The sequence below is a fragment of the Neltuma alba genome, unplaced genomic scaffold (genome assembly GCF_004799145.2).
Source record: "Neltuma alba isolate B1F8T4 unplaced genomic scaffold, ASM479914v2 tig00002552_pilon, whole genome shotgun sequence".
Taxonomy (NCBI): Eukaryota; Viridiplantae; Streptophyta; class Magnoliopsida; order Fabales; family Fabaceae; genus Neltuma; species Neltuma alba.
The window spans coordinates 19130-36060 of NW_021632912.1; the positions used below are offsets into that span (position 1 = coordinate 19130).

Sequence of the window (16931 nt, forward strand, 5' to 3'; positions counted from 1 at the left end):
TCTTGTTTCAATCTGTAACACTTTCAGCATGAGGGAGTTCGTTTATGCGGGCTGCAATGCTCAGGAGGGAAAAGGAGAAGAGGTGGGGAAGGGAGCTTAGGAGAGAACGTATTTCCGTTTATGGGTGGAAAAAGGAAAGTGGACTTCCCTTTTCTTATCAAAAGCTTTTGAAATTTCAAATGCTCATAATGGCAAATGGGTTTCCTGCCAAGGATGGGGTCAGAGCAGCTTTTGGGGTAGGGAAACGAGATGAAAAGACTACAATACCCATAAGACCATGAGACAAAAGGCACTTGTATTAATTAGTTAGTACTTCCGCCCACGAGTGCTACTTGACTATAATTACTAGTCTTAAAACTAATTTTATAGTAGGTGAAATAAATATATAAGATGAATTTTTAATTTATATGAAATTTTTTTAAAAAAATACTTTCAAAAGAAACCAAATATCCTCTAAATATAAAATATACAAAATAAATATATGAGATGAATTTTTATCTTGATTTACATAAAATATATTTTTAAGTAGTTTTGACCTACAAACTGGTTACCAAAGATAGTAAATAGAATAAATTAAAAAATAAAATAAAACAGGAAAAAATGATAGCAAAATACCATGTGAATTTCAGAAAGACAAATAAGGCACCTGAATAAGCAAAATGACAAATAGGGCACTGGGTACCAATTCGGAATTTAGATTTTTGGCCTAATGACCGAATTGCCCTGATGAGTGAGGTAAAAAGGAGCTGAAAGTGAGAAGAAAGCAAACAGAGGAAGACGTTAATGAAACACGGGAAGAATGAAAGAAGAATGTTGGAAATGCTATTATCTTACTCCTCCGTATCACTATTCTGTAGACATGGTTGATTTGGTAGGTTTTGGTTGTGGGAAAGAGAATTTGTAGTAAGAGAGGGAGTGAACCTGTAGGATTACGTGAGTGAGTAGAAGTTGATGGCGGGATTTGGATTATTCATTTTTGTGCCTGCTTCGTGGTGAAATAAGAACAGGATTATTGCATTTGAGGGTTTATATTCAGTATTTGGTGAATGATGAAGCAGAAATCAGAAAATAGTGGCAAGCAATTACGTAATGTAACTGTTGTCATATGCCTGCTGGTTTTTAGTAAATCTCATTACGTGAATGGTAGATTTTATTATACATGTAGTTAATTATGAAAGTTAATACATTGCCCTATCTGAAATAACTCGTACTCCCTGAGATTGTCGCCGTCGAAGAGGTCGTTGAAGTAACACCAACTGTGATAAACAAGTAGGAAGCTTAAATATTATTCTTCATAGAGAATTTTCAATGAGTCCCCATAGCTTAAAATGTTATTGTCTAGCATTCCTCTTTTCGGTCCTGTCTTTGTTCTTCGCATAAAACCATTTTCAGAGAATGTGAAGCTGTCTGGTTTTCTAGTATTATTAAACCATTTGTCCTGAATTTTACAAAACACATATTGTGATTTACAAATTTCGTAGTGAAAGTGACCCCTTTGTTAATGGGTTTTGCAACCTGTTTTCAAGAGATAAACAACTTATTTGTAAAAACTAATAAAATTCCACACTAAATTTGACATAACATATAGTGGGATTTACAGCTTTCGTAGTGAAAATGACCACTTATTTAATGGGTTTTGCAACTTGTTTTCAGGGGATGAGCAACTTGTTTCTAAAAACTAATAAAATTTCATGCTAAATTTGACAAAACACATAGTGAGATTTACAACTTTCGTAGTGAAAATGATCACTTCTTCAATGGGTTTTGCAACATGTTTTTAAGAGATTGGCAACTTGTTTCTAAAAGCCAATAAAATTCCATGCTGAACTTTACAAAACATATAGTGAGATTTACAACTTTCGTGGTGAAAATGACCACTTCTTAAATGGGTTTTGCAACCTCTTTTCAGGGGATGAGCAACTTGTTTTTAAAAATCAATAAAATTTCATGCTGAATTTTACAAAACACACAGTGAGATTTACAACTTTTATAGTGAAAATGACCACTTCTTAAATGGCTTTTGCAACCTGTTTTTAGGGGATAGGCAACTTGTTTCTAAAAGCCAATAAAATTTCACGTTGAATTTTATAAAACATATACTGGGATTTATAACTTTTATAGTAAAAGTAACCGCTTTGTTAATAGATTTTGCAACATATTTTTAGGGGATGAGTAACTTACTTTTCACCACTAATAAAATTTCACGCTGAATTTTACAAAACACATAATGGGATTTACAACTTTTATAGTGAAGTGACCACTTCTTCAATGGGTTTTGTAAACCTGTTTTCACCGAAAGGACAACTTGTAAGCATAAATAAATCATTTAGTGAACATGCACCTGAAGTACATCACAATAAATATTGAACTATTAACTTTTATAATTAACTACATGTATAATAAAATCTACCATTCACGTAATGGGATTTACCAAAAATCAGCAGGCATATGATAGCAGTTACATTACGTAATTGCTTGCCACTATTTTCTGATTTCTGCTTCATCATTCACCAAATACTGAATATAAACCCTCAAATGTAATAATCGTGTTCCTATTTCACCACAAAACAGCCACAAAAATAAATAATCCAAATCCCGCCATCAACTTCTACTCACTCACGTAATCCTACAGGTTCACTCCCTCTCTTACTACAAATCCTCTTTCCCACAACCAAAGCCCACCAAATCAACAATGTCTACAGAATAGTGATGTGGAGAAGTAAGATAATAACATTTCCAACATTCTTCTTTCCTTCTTCTCGTGTTTCATCAACGTCTTCCTCTGTTTGCTTTCTTCTCACTTTCAGCTCCTTTTTACCTCACTCATCAGGACAATTCAGTCATTAGGCCAAAAATCTAAATTCCAAATTGGTACCCAGTGCCCTATTTGTCATTTTACTTATTCAGGTGCCTTATTTGTCTTTTTGAAATTCACATGGTATTTTGCTGTCATTTTCCTATAAAACAGTTAATGATAATAAATGTAACATAATTTCTCTTAATATTAATTTATAAGTTATAGATATTAGTGTGAGAAAAGATGATGAACATGGAAGATAAAATAAATTGATATGTTATATTTATGACCAAATCTAATCCTAGTTAGCTCTTATAGTAGTGATATAGCAAGTATTATAATCTAAAATATTCGAAAGCATACATATATAATTAATTAATTTTAAAATAGCATTATGCATTAATTTAGGGGGAAAAAACTTAACTCAAATTGCTTATATTCATTATATCAAGTTCTCAATTACAAATGATTATATGCCTTTTTTTTTGTTTCATGTGAATTTATAGTTAAATACTATTAAATGTCAATATTTCAAAAATAAGACATGTACTTGTGTGTTATTGGAAAACTTGATATAATAAATATAAACAACTTGATGTAAATATTTTGAAAATTTTAGATTTTTTTTTTTTGTCATTCTCACCAGTCATGCAACACCCCTCTAAAGTGACAATAACAAGTACACAATGGTGTGGGTATAAATTGATTTGGTTACATGATCTCTTATACATATAAAATTATGTGCATATAATTTGGTCTAGCCATTTTTAGTCAATCATATTTATTAATTAAATTTTCTACATCTTGGACTAATTAAAATTGCATTGCCCTAATCCTTCTTAATTACATATGAGCAATGCTAGTTGCATATACAGAGCAACAATATCCAAAGTCGCATCAAATTAAAATATTTCAATACATATTCTTAATTTATATTATATGTAATGCATACATCCAAGATTATTTTTGAATTCAACAATACTATCTTAGGACCTTGTTTCTTATAAGTAGGACTGGAGGTAGTACAATACATACATCTATTTATTTTTCTCATCAAATGAGTGCGCGCGCGCACTAGGGCTTTTATTGTAATATCTTAAAGTTTATTTTAGGTTAAAAAAATTTCCAAAATAAATAAATAAATATAAATAAAATAATAACATTTTAATTTTAAAAAAAAATTTAAAGTCAACTTTCCACCGAAATTCGGTGGAAAGTTGAATGTGAAAGTTGAAAGTGAGGGGTGAAGGTTGAAAGATGAGAGTTGGGAGTTGAGAGATAGAAGAGAAATATGAGGGGGCCTAATAAATGTGTGGGAGTGTTAAACTATCCAGTTCCCCGGCACAAGAAGGAAAGAGAGAAAGAGAGATAGAGGGGGTGAGAGAAAGAGGAGCAAACCGGTAAAAGAGAAAACAAGCTTTGAAGATATTTTAGGTACATAAAATTACTTCTTTTTATCAAACTTTCTTTATGAATATTTTCTGTATATTTTAAGCTTCCTATTTATATTATTACTATAGTGATTAGAGAAAATTTTGAGAATTATATATGATATAAATATGGAGTTTTGGTAAAAGATGATCATGAAAATTTAGAGGTAAATGAGTTGTTAATTTTAATTAGTTAGATTTGTTCATTTGTTGGTTTTTAGTGCTTAAATGAATTTTTCTAGTTGAAAAATCTGGCATATATGATTTATATTATATTTTTACCGATTAAAATTAAGTTAAATAATTTATTTGGGTACTTTGACATATTATTGAGATTTTAATCGGTTTAGTATTATTTATCAGGTAATTGAAGATTTTAAAATAATTATTTTAGCTAAAAAATTTATTATTCATGAAAATATATATATGATAGCTATATCATTAAAGTTTTGATTAGATCATTTATTTATAAATATTTGAAATATTATTGAATTTTTGATAGTTTGATTTTGAGGTTTAAACTTAAATTGAGATTTTTAGAATTTAGAACATAATAATTTTATATTTAAAAATTTTAGAAAATCTTTTTTATTAAAATAAATAAATTGAAGGTCGTAAATAAATAATTGGTTTGTTAGAAGATTTTAAGTATTTCTAAAATACTTAATTTTGTGTTACGAGAGCTGCGAGAATTTAAAATAAAAATTAAATTAAATTAGAAATTTAACTAATATAAAGAAGTTTAATTAATTAGTTTATGTTAATATGTGGTTATATTAATTGTGTAGATTAATTATTGGCTGAGCAAAGGATTGACCTTGTGGTAATCCTTTTTATTGCTTTGGCAAGAGGTAACCACTTTCTACTTGTTATATGTGCTAATATGTTGTTTGTGAATATTTTACTATTTTGGTATAATAATTTGTTAATTGGAACTCGAGTAGATAAGTTATATCTTTTGAGCTATGAAAATTGTCTTGTGGGATTTTTGAAGTTGTGATTGAGAAGTTTGAAAAAGATATATGATTTATATCTTATGAATTATACTAAGAAAAGATTGAGACATTTTTGTTATATTGTGGATGATTGGTTGTTATTTGGATTTTGGATTGAGCCCTATCCTGCCAGATGGTAAGGATGCCATTAGTGCATATTAGTTGGCTTCTTCCTTCATCCCCACAGTGAGGAATAGACCTTTATAGCTTCTTATTCGTCCCCCAGAGTGAGGGATAGGCTATATGTCTAATTAATCCGCCATAGTGAAGGATAGACTTATGTGGCTTGTGTGTTAGCTCCCATAGTGAGGGTTTGGATAATTAAAATTATATTTCTATGGATGTATCTATGTTTTTCGAGAACTAATAACTGTCCCACTTGACACCTGTATGATTAGTTGGAAAGTTGGTTACTGAGACGTTTGTCTCATTTCGTGGTTTTTACTATCTTCAGGTAATAGTTCGGTGGTGGCCCATCAGGAAAGGCTCCGAAAGCATAGTGTGCTGTTATAGCTTGTATGGCCTCCCAACTTTTGTTATATATGCTGATTTGTTATAAATTGCCACATAGGACTTATCTACTCTAATATTGTAAACTAATACTTTTAATTACTACTATTTGATGTGGGAGGACTGTCAGAGGACCAGAGTCCTCCAAAACTCTGCTTGAAAGTGTTGACTTTTGACTAAAAGACTCCATATCTTATATTAAAACGATCTATCAGTTTGTATATTTGAAAGTATAAGCTTGGTTTGAACTAATAGTTGAATAATATTTCCGGATGTTAGAAGTCCAAGGCCCAAGTTAACGATCTATGTTACCCGTAATATAAGTTTATTTCTTTTAATCATGATAATGGTTTTAAGATTTTAAGGTTTTTTCTTTTCTATCATGATTAATCTTTCGAATAAATTGTTTGATTTAATCTAAATGGGTTTTAAAAGAATGCTCGTCACATTTATCATCATTTCAAAGTTCAAACACAATTGTGAAGAGAAGGTGGTTTCCTGGCCTTAGTGGATTGCTCAAAGTCAAAAGCAATCTCAATTAATTTTGGTTCAGATCCTTTCAAGCCTCCAAAACAGATCCCAAAGGGCGTTCCAGATTGGTCATACCCACCAGGCACTGTGATTCCTGGATACCCTCCAATCGCTAGCATTGTGGCGGCATCAGATCCTAGTGTTACTAACCAGTCCAATTCATTCTCCTTCATTATCTTCACAAACCCTTCTGCTGATAACTCTTCCATCTTCTTTATTGCCTCCAGTTCTCCTTCACCAATCCCATCAGTCTTTTCTGATGCAATAAACAAATCCTGCCCAAACTCTCTTGTCTTTTCCTACAAACACGTTCAAAGATCATTACGTATTTACTGCTGTGTGTGTGTGTGTGTGTGTAAGATTCGGGACAAGTTCTAGACATGAAATTAACCACAGAAGAAAAATTAATGTTTGTCTGACGATTAACAAATGTGGGTGATCGATATTGAACTGAATAATGTCTGCTAGTGACCTCACGGGGGAGGAAATGAGCTGCTGGACATAGATGTTGAGGGACAATTTGAGTTCAGCTGTGAGGGCTATAGTCTCTCCACTTTGAAAAGGGTCCTGAATGATGCTGATATTAGGTATCTCTAAATCATCCACCAAAATTGCACCCCTTGCCCTGTAACATCCATTTGTAATACTAATAATCTGCCTATACATACAGGTGAATGAATTAGAGAACAGATCATTGGATCTTGTTGTTTACCTCATGGTGTTGAGATGATGTTCAAAGACAGAAATGGCAAATGATCCATTATAGGGATTGGAAAATGGATGCCTAACAACACCCAATCTCTTTCCTCTCAGTCTTTCCTTTCTGAGAAACTGCGTGTAACCACCTTCAGGTATATACTTATCTGCAGATTGTGTTGCATCATCTCTGGGATCAAACCCCACAATCACATCAAGCACATGAACTGCATCTGAAACTGTTCTGCATATTATATTGGCCGGCGTCATATATATAAATATATATATTTATAAACATTCATTTCAATCAAACTATAGCTAAGCAAGCAAAGTCAATTGCATGCGTTTCAGTTATAGACATATATATAGATACCCAATAGCGTCTTGGCGAGGCGAAATTGGGATGACCCCGGCCCGGCTGGTGAGACCGACGGTGGGCTTGATGCCGACGACGGAGCTGCGATCAGATGGACAGATGATAGAGTCATGGGTTTTGGTGGCCAGAGAAACAGCCGCCATGTTTGCTGCTACTGATATTGCCGATCCAAAACTCGACCCGCATGTATTATTTGTTCCCACGTAAGGATTCTGCATGCGTGTTTTTTTTTTTTTAAAATACAAATTGAATATCAAAAGCTTGAAACCTGAAGACAAAACAAAATAAATTAACTTATTGCACGCATGTTTCCAGTTGCAACAACTTTTTTCTCTTGGAAAAAAGAGATTTTGCGAAAAAAAACTCTTCCAAAATTAAATGTATTATTTTTTTCAATCTCCTATACCCTCCTTCCTCATCGTCTCCCCCCACTCCTTGTATTAATTGGTTCTTAAAGTAATGATGCCATATATTTTAAATCTCCAAATTATTTTAAAAAAATTTTACATCATTGTAAAAAAATTTTAAAATAAAAAATTAATTGAATAAAATAATTTTTAATTAATATTAAAATTATAGTTAAATTCCCCTTAATAATATATTATAATAATAATAAATACTTAGATAAAGTTTATTATATCTATTATGTCAAGTTCTTCAACTGTATAAAGCCATGTGTCCATGTATTTTTAAAATATTATTATTTAATTATAAAAACATTAAAAAAAAAAAGACATATGATCATATACAATTGAAGAACTTGAGATAATGAATATCAGTGACTTCATATAAGTATGGTCCTATAAAAATTTAAGTAAAAAATGTATTAAAAAAAATATGGTCAAATAATTGGTCTTATTATATATAAGAATATGTTATATGATATGTACTATAAACGGTAAGTTCGTAATTGGCAATATGAAACTAGACACTTTTAATTTTCCATGTTTTCTGCTACTAAGCCAAGCATGGGAAAAAAATCATTTACCATCCTCAACGATTTTTAAAATTGCAAATTCATAAAGCAACCGAAACATGGATGTGATGAAGGAAGAAGAACAGACCACAGCAAAGCCACTTCTGGCGCACCAACTCCGAGGCATGACGGAGGAGCGAATCCCGTACCACTCCAACAGAGAAGCTTTGCCGAGTATGGCGGCGCCGGCTGACCGGAGTTTTCTCCACCACGTGCGCATCACGTGGAACCTTGGAACCCAGCAACGCAAAGGACCCTGCGCCGGTGTTGAGCTTGTCCTTGGCGTCGATGCTGTACTTGGGCAGCACTGGCATCCCACGGCGTATCCGTCCTCTGTCGATCAGCCTCCTGCGCTTGATCTCTCGCGTCCGGGTTCGCCTCCATTGCGCTGCGAAGTATGGGATTGAGTCTTCTGATCCTCTCCAAGTAGAAGTCAACAAGCTGTGCGGAGGTCAGCCTGTTCTCTGCAAAAACCTTCTGGATGTCATCTATGGTGGCTTCGGTGATCCTGAAATCTGAGCCGTTCATCTCTTTGACGAAACCTGTGAGAATGATCCCTATTACCACTACACCTTCGAGGCTCAGAAACGGTGAAGAAGGCTTCGTTCTCATGTTGTTTGGTTGTGATTTGAGTTTGAAGATGGCGTTGGAATTGGTACTCGTAATTTCTGTCATAGTAATTTCAAAGTCATTTGTTTATTTTTTTCCATACATTACCAGTGGAGACGACTTTGAGAATATTTATAAAGATACTTATAAGTTACTTACTAACAAGATTCTCATGTTGGCAGTATAATCAACTCCTACTCAGTGGTTAGATTTGAGTGGTTAGATTTTGAGTGTTTGTAAGGACTGACGAAAAAGCCATAGACGCAGATTATGGATGTACGTAATGGCCCACTCCTCGTTTTCAACAGTTTGAAACAACCTATGATACAAATACATTCATGGTTTTCAACAGATCGTTAAAATCTTTCAAAAACGACTTCCTCGTTAAAATATAAGATACTACCTCAGAAACTTAATATAATATCTATACCAACTAGTTAACTAATTTAAGTAAATTAAAAAAATTAGTTAAATTAATTATTTATGATAAATAGGTATTTTTTTTAAAATACTCTTACTAATCAAGTATACTAACTAAAATTACCACTTGATGAAACATTTAATATGTACGACTAATATAAGGACTAACTAAAAAAATAGATTAATATGAAAAATAAAATAGATTGTGGTTTTATATTTAAGGTTAAATTGAATGTCAAACTAACTTTTTTATTAAGAATCAGAGATAGTAATTAATACTAGCTCCAATACTTAATATAAAAAGGCTGCTTAACTAACTTGCAAAGACTAAGCTAAAAAAACTTTGCAAAGACTAAGCTAAAAAAACTTAGTTAAATTAATTATTTGTAACAAATATGAATTGATTCTTTTACCTAAAGTATCTTTTTAATCATGACTACCATTAAATGAAAACCTCTTCATATATGTAATCAATAAGAATACCTTAGAGAATGAACTATAAATTATAAAAAAAAAAAAGATTAGGATTTTATATTTAGGATCAAAATTAATTTAAATCTAGTTCTTATGTTAAGAACATGAGGAAGTAGTATCTTTCCAAACAAACATGTGTTTCCATCACAACTGTTTTCATTCCAATAATCAAATTGGACATACTAAAATTGGATATTAAATAGTTATAATCATATTTTAAAAAAACTCAGATTTTGCAGTTTTGTGTTGTTTACCTGTCATTTCATTAACAAGATCATAATCATACGCGTAACGAAGTCATGATTGAGAACATTATCAGCTTTGAGTTTTTGAGATGGTGTTATAATTTTTTAAAAAAATCTTATCATGCGTATATATTAATTAACTAATTATTAATCATTTCTTTCTTAATTAACTAACTATTCCTTAAAGATGCAACCTCAAGGTAATCGAGAAAAATTAATTTCCGTATTATATATTCCTGTGGAAGGACTTTCTTTTTTATAATTTTGATTTTTTTTCCTTTTTAGATTTTATATACTCCTCCGGTCTTTATTATAAGACCCCATTTGATTTTTTATTTGGTCCTAATTATAAGACCCCAATCCATTTTGTCTCTTATATTTATGCATTTTTTTCCAAGATAATCCTTCTAATAATGATAGTTTTAGCCAATATACTTAATTAGCAAGGCTATTTTAGGAATGACAACACTTATTTATTATAAATAACCAACTTAACTTACTTCCTTAATCTCCTCAAATAAGTCAATTGGGTCTTATAATTAGGACCGGAGGAGTATATAAAATATGAATGCATATTGTTTAGGGTGGGGGTCACAGAGAATATGCCCGTAAAGAATGTTATGGGATGTTTCGAAGGCGGCTTCAATTCCACCCGCAGTTATTTGCCCCTTAAATTTCGTATCATAAAAAAAAAAAATTAGATATTTGTTCTGACTAACAGTTTTCATCTCTGATGTTGTCATAATCATGATGGGCAAAAGACCAAAAACCTATCATGAGAAATGCAATTATTATGTGCTTGCAAGTGTTTTTATATATTAATATTAATTAATTAACAGTGAATATGGGAGATAAAAATAAGCTAAGCGCAGAAAATAGCTTTGTGATTTGGTAGCACGAAAGCTTTCTATAAATAGGAGACTGCAGAATTAATTTCGCTTGTAATTTCAATACCCCTTTTACATAGGGAAAAAAAGCAACAAAAAAAAAACTAAGCAGATATTTGTATTAAGGAAAATTTCAAGAAAATAAATTTTGAAAATTAAAAATCTCCAAAAGGTCACAGCAGTTTCAAAAATCCCAAATAAGAAAGGGGGATTTTAAGATGTTATTGTTTTTACAATTTTGCCCCATATAGTTTTTGTCTTCTATTCAACTTCAAGAGAGAGTATAATAAAAATTATTGATAAGTTTCTACTTCTTAGGTTATGCTTTGTTTTTTTGTTTTTGGGGTCAGAAATGCTTTAAATATGAAAGGATCGCACAACTTTGCACTTCTCACATCTTCAATCGTGAATTGAGATGTCCCTTAAACTTTGAAATCGGCCTCGTTTCAATTTGCTTTGATAATTGGGCTCGGCCCAATTTGAAATAAGACTAGCCCAATTCTAGAATTCCACATTTAGCAAGACTCCAGTTTAAGACATATCAATGTATATTTTGTTTCTCAAGCGCACTGCGTAAAAATTAGGAAATAATGAGTTGTATACTTGTGCTAGTTATAATTTTGTTATAAATTTTATATTTCTTTTGCCATAATATAATTTTATTATAAATTTTATATTTCTTTTGCCATAATATTATAAATTTTATTAATTTATTATCAATGTCTTCAAAATACGGATGACTCAACAAAATCTACTTCTAAATAAGATGTGTAGGGCCTTGCTATAAATTAAATGTTAGAATGCAACTATCATCAGAATATCTGAAGAAAACGAAGAGAAACAAGGCAACAAAGAATGAGGCAAGCTTATCAAAAGTGCTTCTCAAAAGCACTTTTCCACAAAACGAGACAAACTCCTCCACGTATTTACTTCGTAAACCGTAAAAACACTTTTGAAACCATGGTTTGGTTTCCATCCAAACACTCCCGAAGAAGAGCCCCATTTTAAGTTCTGATCTGCATGAGAATAGTTTTGCAGTCTAACAGCATGAAAACTCTCGTCTTATCCCACTTATAATATCATCATGCCATTAGTGCATGTCTCTTTCAATCAGGAAAATAAAACAAACAAACAAAGAAAACATCTTCACGAATGAGCATAAAGCTAAAACTTGCAGAGCATGGTATACTTCATTCTACATCATTATATCAGGTTGTGTTGCAGAGGTTGTAACAATCATAAATACAGTGCTTATTCTGAATTGGTTGAAGGAACTTTAAAACAAAAGAAAGGTAAAATTTTCAAACACTGAAAATAAGGGTACGTCAAAGAATCTTCTGGCTAATGCTTTTGTGATACTGAAGCATCTTTTTGACTCTATTTAGCTCCACGCATATGTGCAGTAACTTACTGGGCCTTCACCTTTTTGTTTTAAGCAACCATAATTGAAGAACACAATAAGCTCAACCCAAGTTCATCTATGTCAAGTAATTGACTTTTATTTGACCTTAACGTTGTCTCTATCAGAAGTTTATCTATGTATTGTCCATCCGCTGGATCCAACAATGTTTTGGGTTTATTATATCCTTCCCCCTTAGATCATCTTTATTTGAAGGTAGTTTCTTTCTAGCTAGCAAGGTCCAGCACGAAGTTGACGTGTATGTATTGGGAACAACCTGACCTTTTCTGCCCAATAATTTAGATTAAGTCGATGGCCAAGCAAGAACATCAAAGGTGAATTATTATTCCTGTAGTTTTGCTTCCTGATTAATTATATCAAGAAACTATTTGGATCAGCTTGAGATAAATGTTTTTGTATCTTCTCACATAAATCAATTCTCCAGACAGCTAATCCAAAGGGCAAAGATATCTGCTGATGTGACGGAATAATCCTCGAGAATTATATGTTATTTAACATGACTCAAAACAGTTCAAGTTCCTCATTCTGCCGACAATGGAAAAAGAACATTGTGGAACAAAATTATTTACTGGAGATATGTAAAGTGTCAGGATATGATTGGTTAAGGAAAAATGACATGATGGGTTTAATACAAGATTTTTCATGACCTGGGGTCAAATATAAAATCTGGCTTATCCTATCTATTGTGTCCTCAGAATTAACGCAACTTGAGTAATACTGTACAAGACCTGAATTTCCTTCACTCAGGGTCCACTTTGAAGATATTATATAATAAGTAGGTACATGCATAGCGTGAGTTTGAAGCCGCCTAGCTAATTATCCAATGTATAGTCTTGGGAATTTGGTTTATCATATGAGTTAAAAATCAAAGGAAGACCATTATTACTGAGTTTTTTACAGATGTCTGAGTAGACCAGACAATCTTCCTTCAGAAATTAGCTAATAAGGTTGGAGAAGACTTAAAAGATAATTAATATGGAGACTTTGACTTGATGATGAAGTTTTCTGTAATGATATAAAAAATGGAGAAGAAGATTCATGTTTCGTGTACTCTTTATGTAGAGCGTTTGTAACCTACCCTAAAAACACTTGTTGGAATGAACGATATAGATGCCATAGGTTTTGCTTTTCTCAAGCAAAATGCAAGCTGTAAAGTATAGTGATCCATTAGACTCACTGTTTCTAGACCAATCCATGTGAATTGTCATAATTAAGCAGCACAAGCTTATGTTCACTAAGATTAGCCTCACTTCTGTATCATCAAACAGAAACAATAAAAATTAACAGTGTGCTTTCTGAATCCAAAGGTGGTGATACCAGTACGATACAGTACATGCATGCATATATGCCTCATGGGTTTTGTAGTTATTAGCACATTCATATCCTTGACAGAGAAAGAGACACTTTCACAGACACAGGAAGGCGTTGTCCTAGGAAATGGGAACAAGGAAACTAAATAGGAAATGGTCGCATACAGAAATAGCAGATCAGATTACCACACAGGACACGTGTTTGGAAGACACGAAGCCTTGTGTTGTTGTGAGTTACATACATTGGGATTGAAGGTTTTGGCTCTGGGCGGTGGTTGGAATAGCAGAAACTTTTCTCCCATACTCTATCTCTTACAGATTCTTATCCGGGTTTCTTATGGGATGCAGCTAAGCATTCACTTGATCACGCTTCATCAACCTTTTCTTTTTATTTCTGTATCTGTTTGATTTGTCTTTTGCTTATTAGTCTGGCTCATTAGTTTGACCCCCTTTTTAAATAAGGACACGTGGAAGAGTCCCATTTCAGAAGAAGTTCAATTATGTATCAGAAGTTTGGTTAAGATTATGCGTTTATTATAATATATTATGGCCAAAGCTATCCACTGTTGGAACATAAGGAGACATGCATTATCCTATTTGATTGAGTGCAGCTAAGCAATGACTTGACCTTGTTTTAATATTTGGGGTATTTGCAAAAGGCATATATACACAAGAAAATGAAATAAGAGTGTTACAAAAATAAAAGAAAAAGAAATAAGAGGGAAATTAATACTTGAAGGCGTTTTAATCCTTGAAATAAACCTACATCTACGTTTATTTCAAATGGGCCTACGCTTATTAAAAATCATATAGTTTGTTGTGATGGTCTAACTATTCCATAACAACTACTAAATATTTCAATTAACAACATCAGTATGTATTTCCATGACCAGAATAGTATAGCAAGAAAAATCCATGGTCAGCGTATGGAAAATTTTTAACTATTCTCTAGACTGCCCATATAATTCAAATTCTATTCTAATTCTAATTTTAAAAACTTCTCTTTCTATATGATATTTTTGCCGGAAAAAAAATAATTCCAAATATTTTCGATTTGCAGTTTGAGCACTGGAAAAAAATAGTACAGACGGTAAACTCTTAACTTGTCTACAATTTCTCTAAGCTATCCCCGGGGTTCAAATCTGTTGTCTTATTCTGAAACCGATTCCAATTATCAGACACTTGTTTTTAAGGAAAATTCTGTAGTTATTAGCTAGAATATACTTCTAGTTCTTCAATCCGATATAAAGAAAACTCCAGGTATTACACGGTGAATTTTTTATATGAACAAGAGACATGTGAGCACAGAGATTAAGAGTTTTTGACATCCTAAATTCTCAAAGGCCATATTATATCTTTGATCATTTTAACATTTTCTGGGCTCACATGCAATAAGATATTTTAATGTAAACAGAGGGCTGACTGGGAATGATTCAAGGAAAAAGAAAAGTAATCAAAAGAAGACATATAATTGTGCATGACATCAACTCCTATGACAGCTTCCAAACAGACAGACTTGGGGGAGCAAAACCCCAAAATAAACAAACATTAAATTTAGCATTTTAAAATGAGAATCCTTCCAAATGAGATAAAGTGGACAATACTAAACAAAAGGGAAGCATGTTCTTTTGGGTCAGGAAGATCTCAGGCAGGATCTCCTGGAGTTTACAAAACCCTCAAGAAAATGCATATGATTATATATGAAATATTCCAACATGAACACTGTTATTTCCTCCTCCTCTTTGTACACTATCCTTGCCACTCTGCCTTCACCCATATCACTCTTTATTATCTTGTCTCCTTTGTGATTCAGAGTTTAAAAGAAAAAGAAAAAAAGCCTTTTAACTTTGTGTTGATAATATGGAAAGGCTAGAACTTTCTCACAGCCTTGTCTGGACTCCTCCAAACATCAATGAAGGTGGTGTCTTCATTAATGATTAGAGATTTTTTTCATGAATTCACAGCTTCTGATATAAAGATTTGAATGCAAATGTGTAAAGGAATCCTACCTAATCAAGTAGGATGACATAGCCTTTATCTAAATTATATATATGCTTACAGTATCATATAGATTTAATGGCAATCCTTGAATTTGTCTTGCTTTACCTAAAAGGTTGCATTCATGAGTAAAATCAGGAACAGTTTTATCCAATAATAAAATCACCCAATAATAAAATCACAAGCTGCATCATTTTAATTCATAATGGACACCCATTTGCTCTTCTCGCTCTCCCATGAATTAAATTTTTAGGTAAATCATGATTCCTGCAGAAAGTGCGCCTGATCTTTTTACAATTTATTTATAAATCTGTTTATATTTTGTGACCCAATCTGCTATAAAATGTTTGTTAATTTTCTGGTTAGATCTTCTAGTTTTCTTTTCTCCTGAGAAGCAAGGTTTATAGATATTTTGATGGGAGTGGCAAGTGAAGAGTACCAGTACTCTGACATCTTCAATACCTCATTTTTGCTAAGGACATGAATAAGGGTTCTTTTGGTTCACAGACGCAAGAATAATTGCTAAATCAAATATGCAGGTTGAGGAACAGGTTGTGAACCCCAAGAATGTACTGACCTACTAAAGAAAATTTTCATTTCCAAAGCAGGAAGTTCTGCGATATATTTTTAACAGACACAAGATCTCATCTGATCTTCTTAATTAGGCTTCGGACACTGAGCAGTTTTAGCAAAACTGAAGAAGCACATGATACTGAGGTTTAATACTTAACTTCAATATTCAACACCCGGGGAAAAAAAAAAGGAGGTAAACTATATATTGAATGATTTTTAAATAAGAGTTGCAAGTGGTGAATATTGCTGATATAAAGTGAGCATGGGTCTTCATCAAAAACAAGGGAATGCGCATGCTTATACAGAGCCTGCCTAACTTAGCTTACTTGTATCCACTATTCATTGACAAGAACATTAAAATTTTGCTGGCAAAAAGTAAATGAGAAAAACAAAATCTAACTTCTTTTTCTGCAGGTTGTTTTCCACTGCACTGACAGAAAAGAAAAGAACCGGGCCATAATCTCTTCTGAGATCAAATTCCTTTCACACTCGAATTCTCCCTACATTGATTTTCAGTAACTTCTGCTGCAACTTCTTGGCAGCCATCAATGGAACTCGCCTTATCTTCATCTCATTTTCCCTCCATACCGCCTGCTAATCGAACACAGAATGCGATTGAATCAACACAGAATGCAAAATTTTCTTTCAATGCAGAGAAGAAACAATAGTACAAAATACAATAAC

At 32.6% G+C, this 16931-nt stretch overlaps 1 pseudogene; it reads right to left on the minus strand.

Annotated features, from left to right (window-relative positions):
* Positions 1–6199: 6199 nt before the first annotated feature.
* LOC114732119 (probable amidase At4g34880) lies at positions 6200–8986 on the minus strand (annotated as a pseudogene).
* Positions 8987–16931: the final 7945 nt, after the last annotated feature.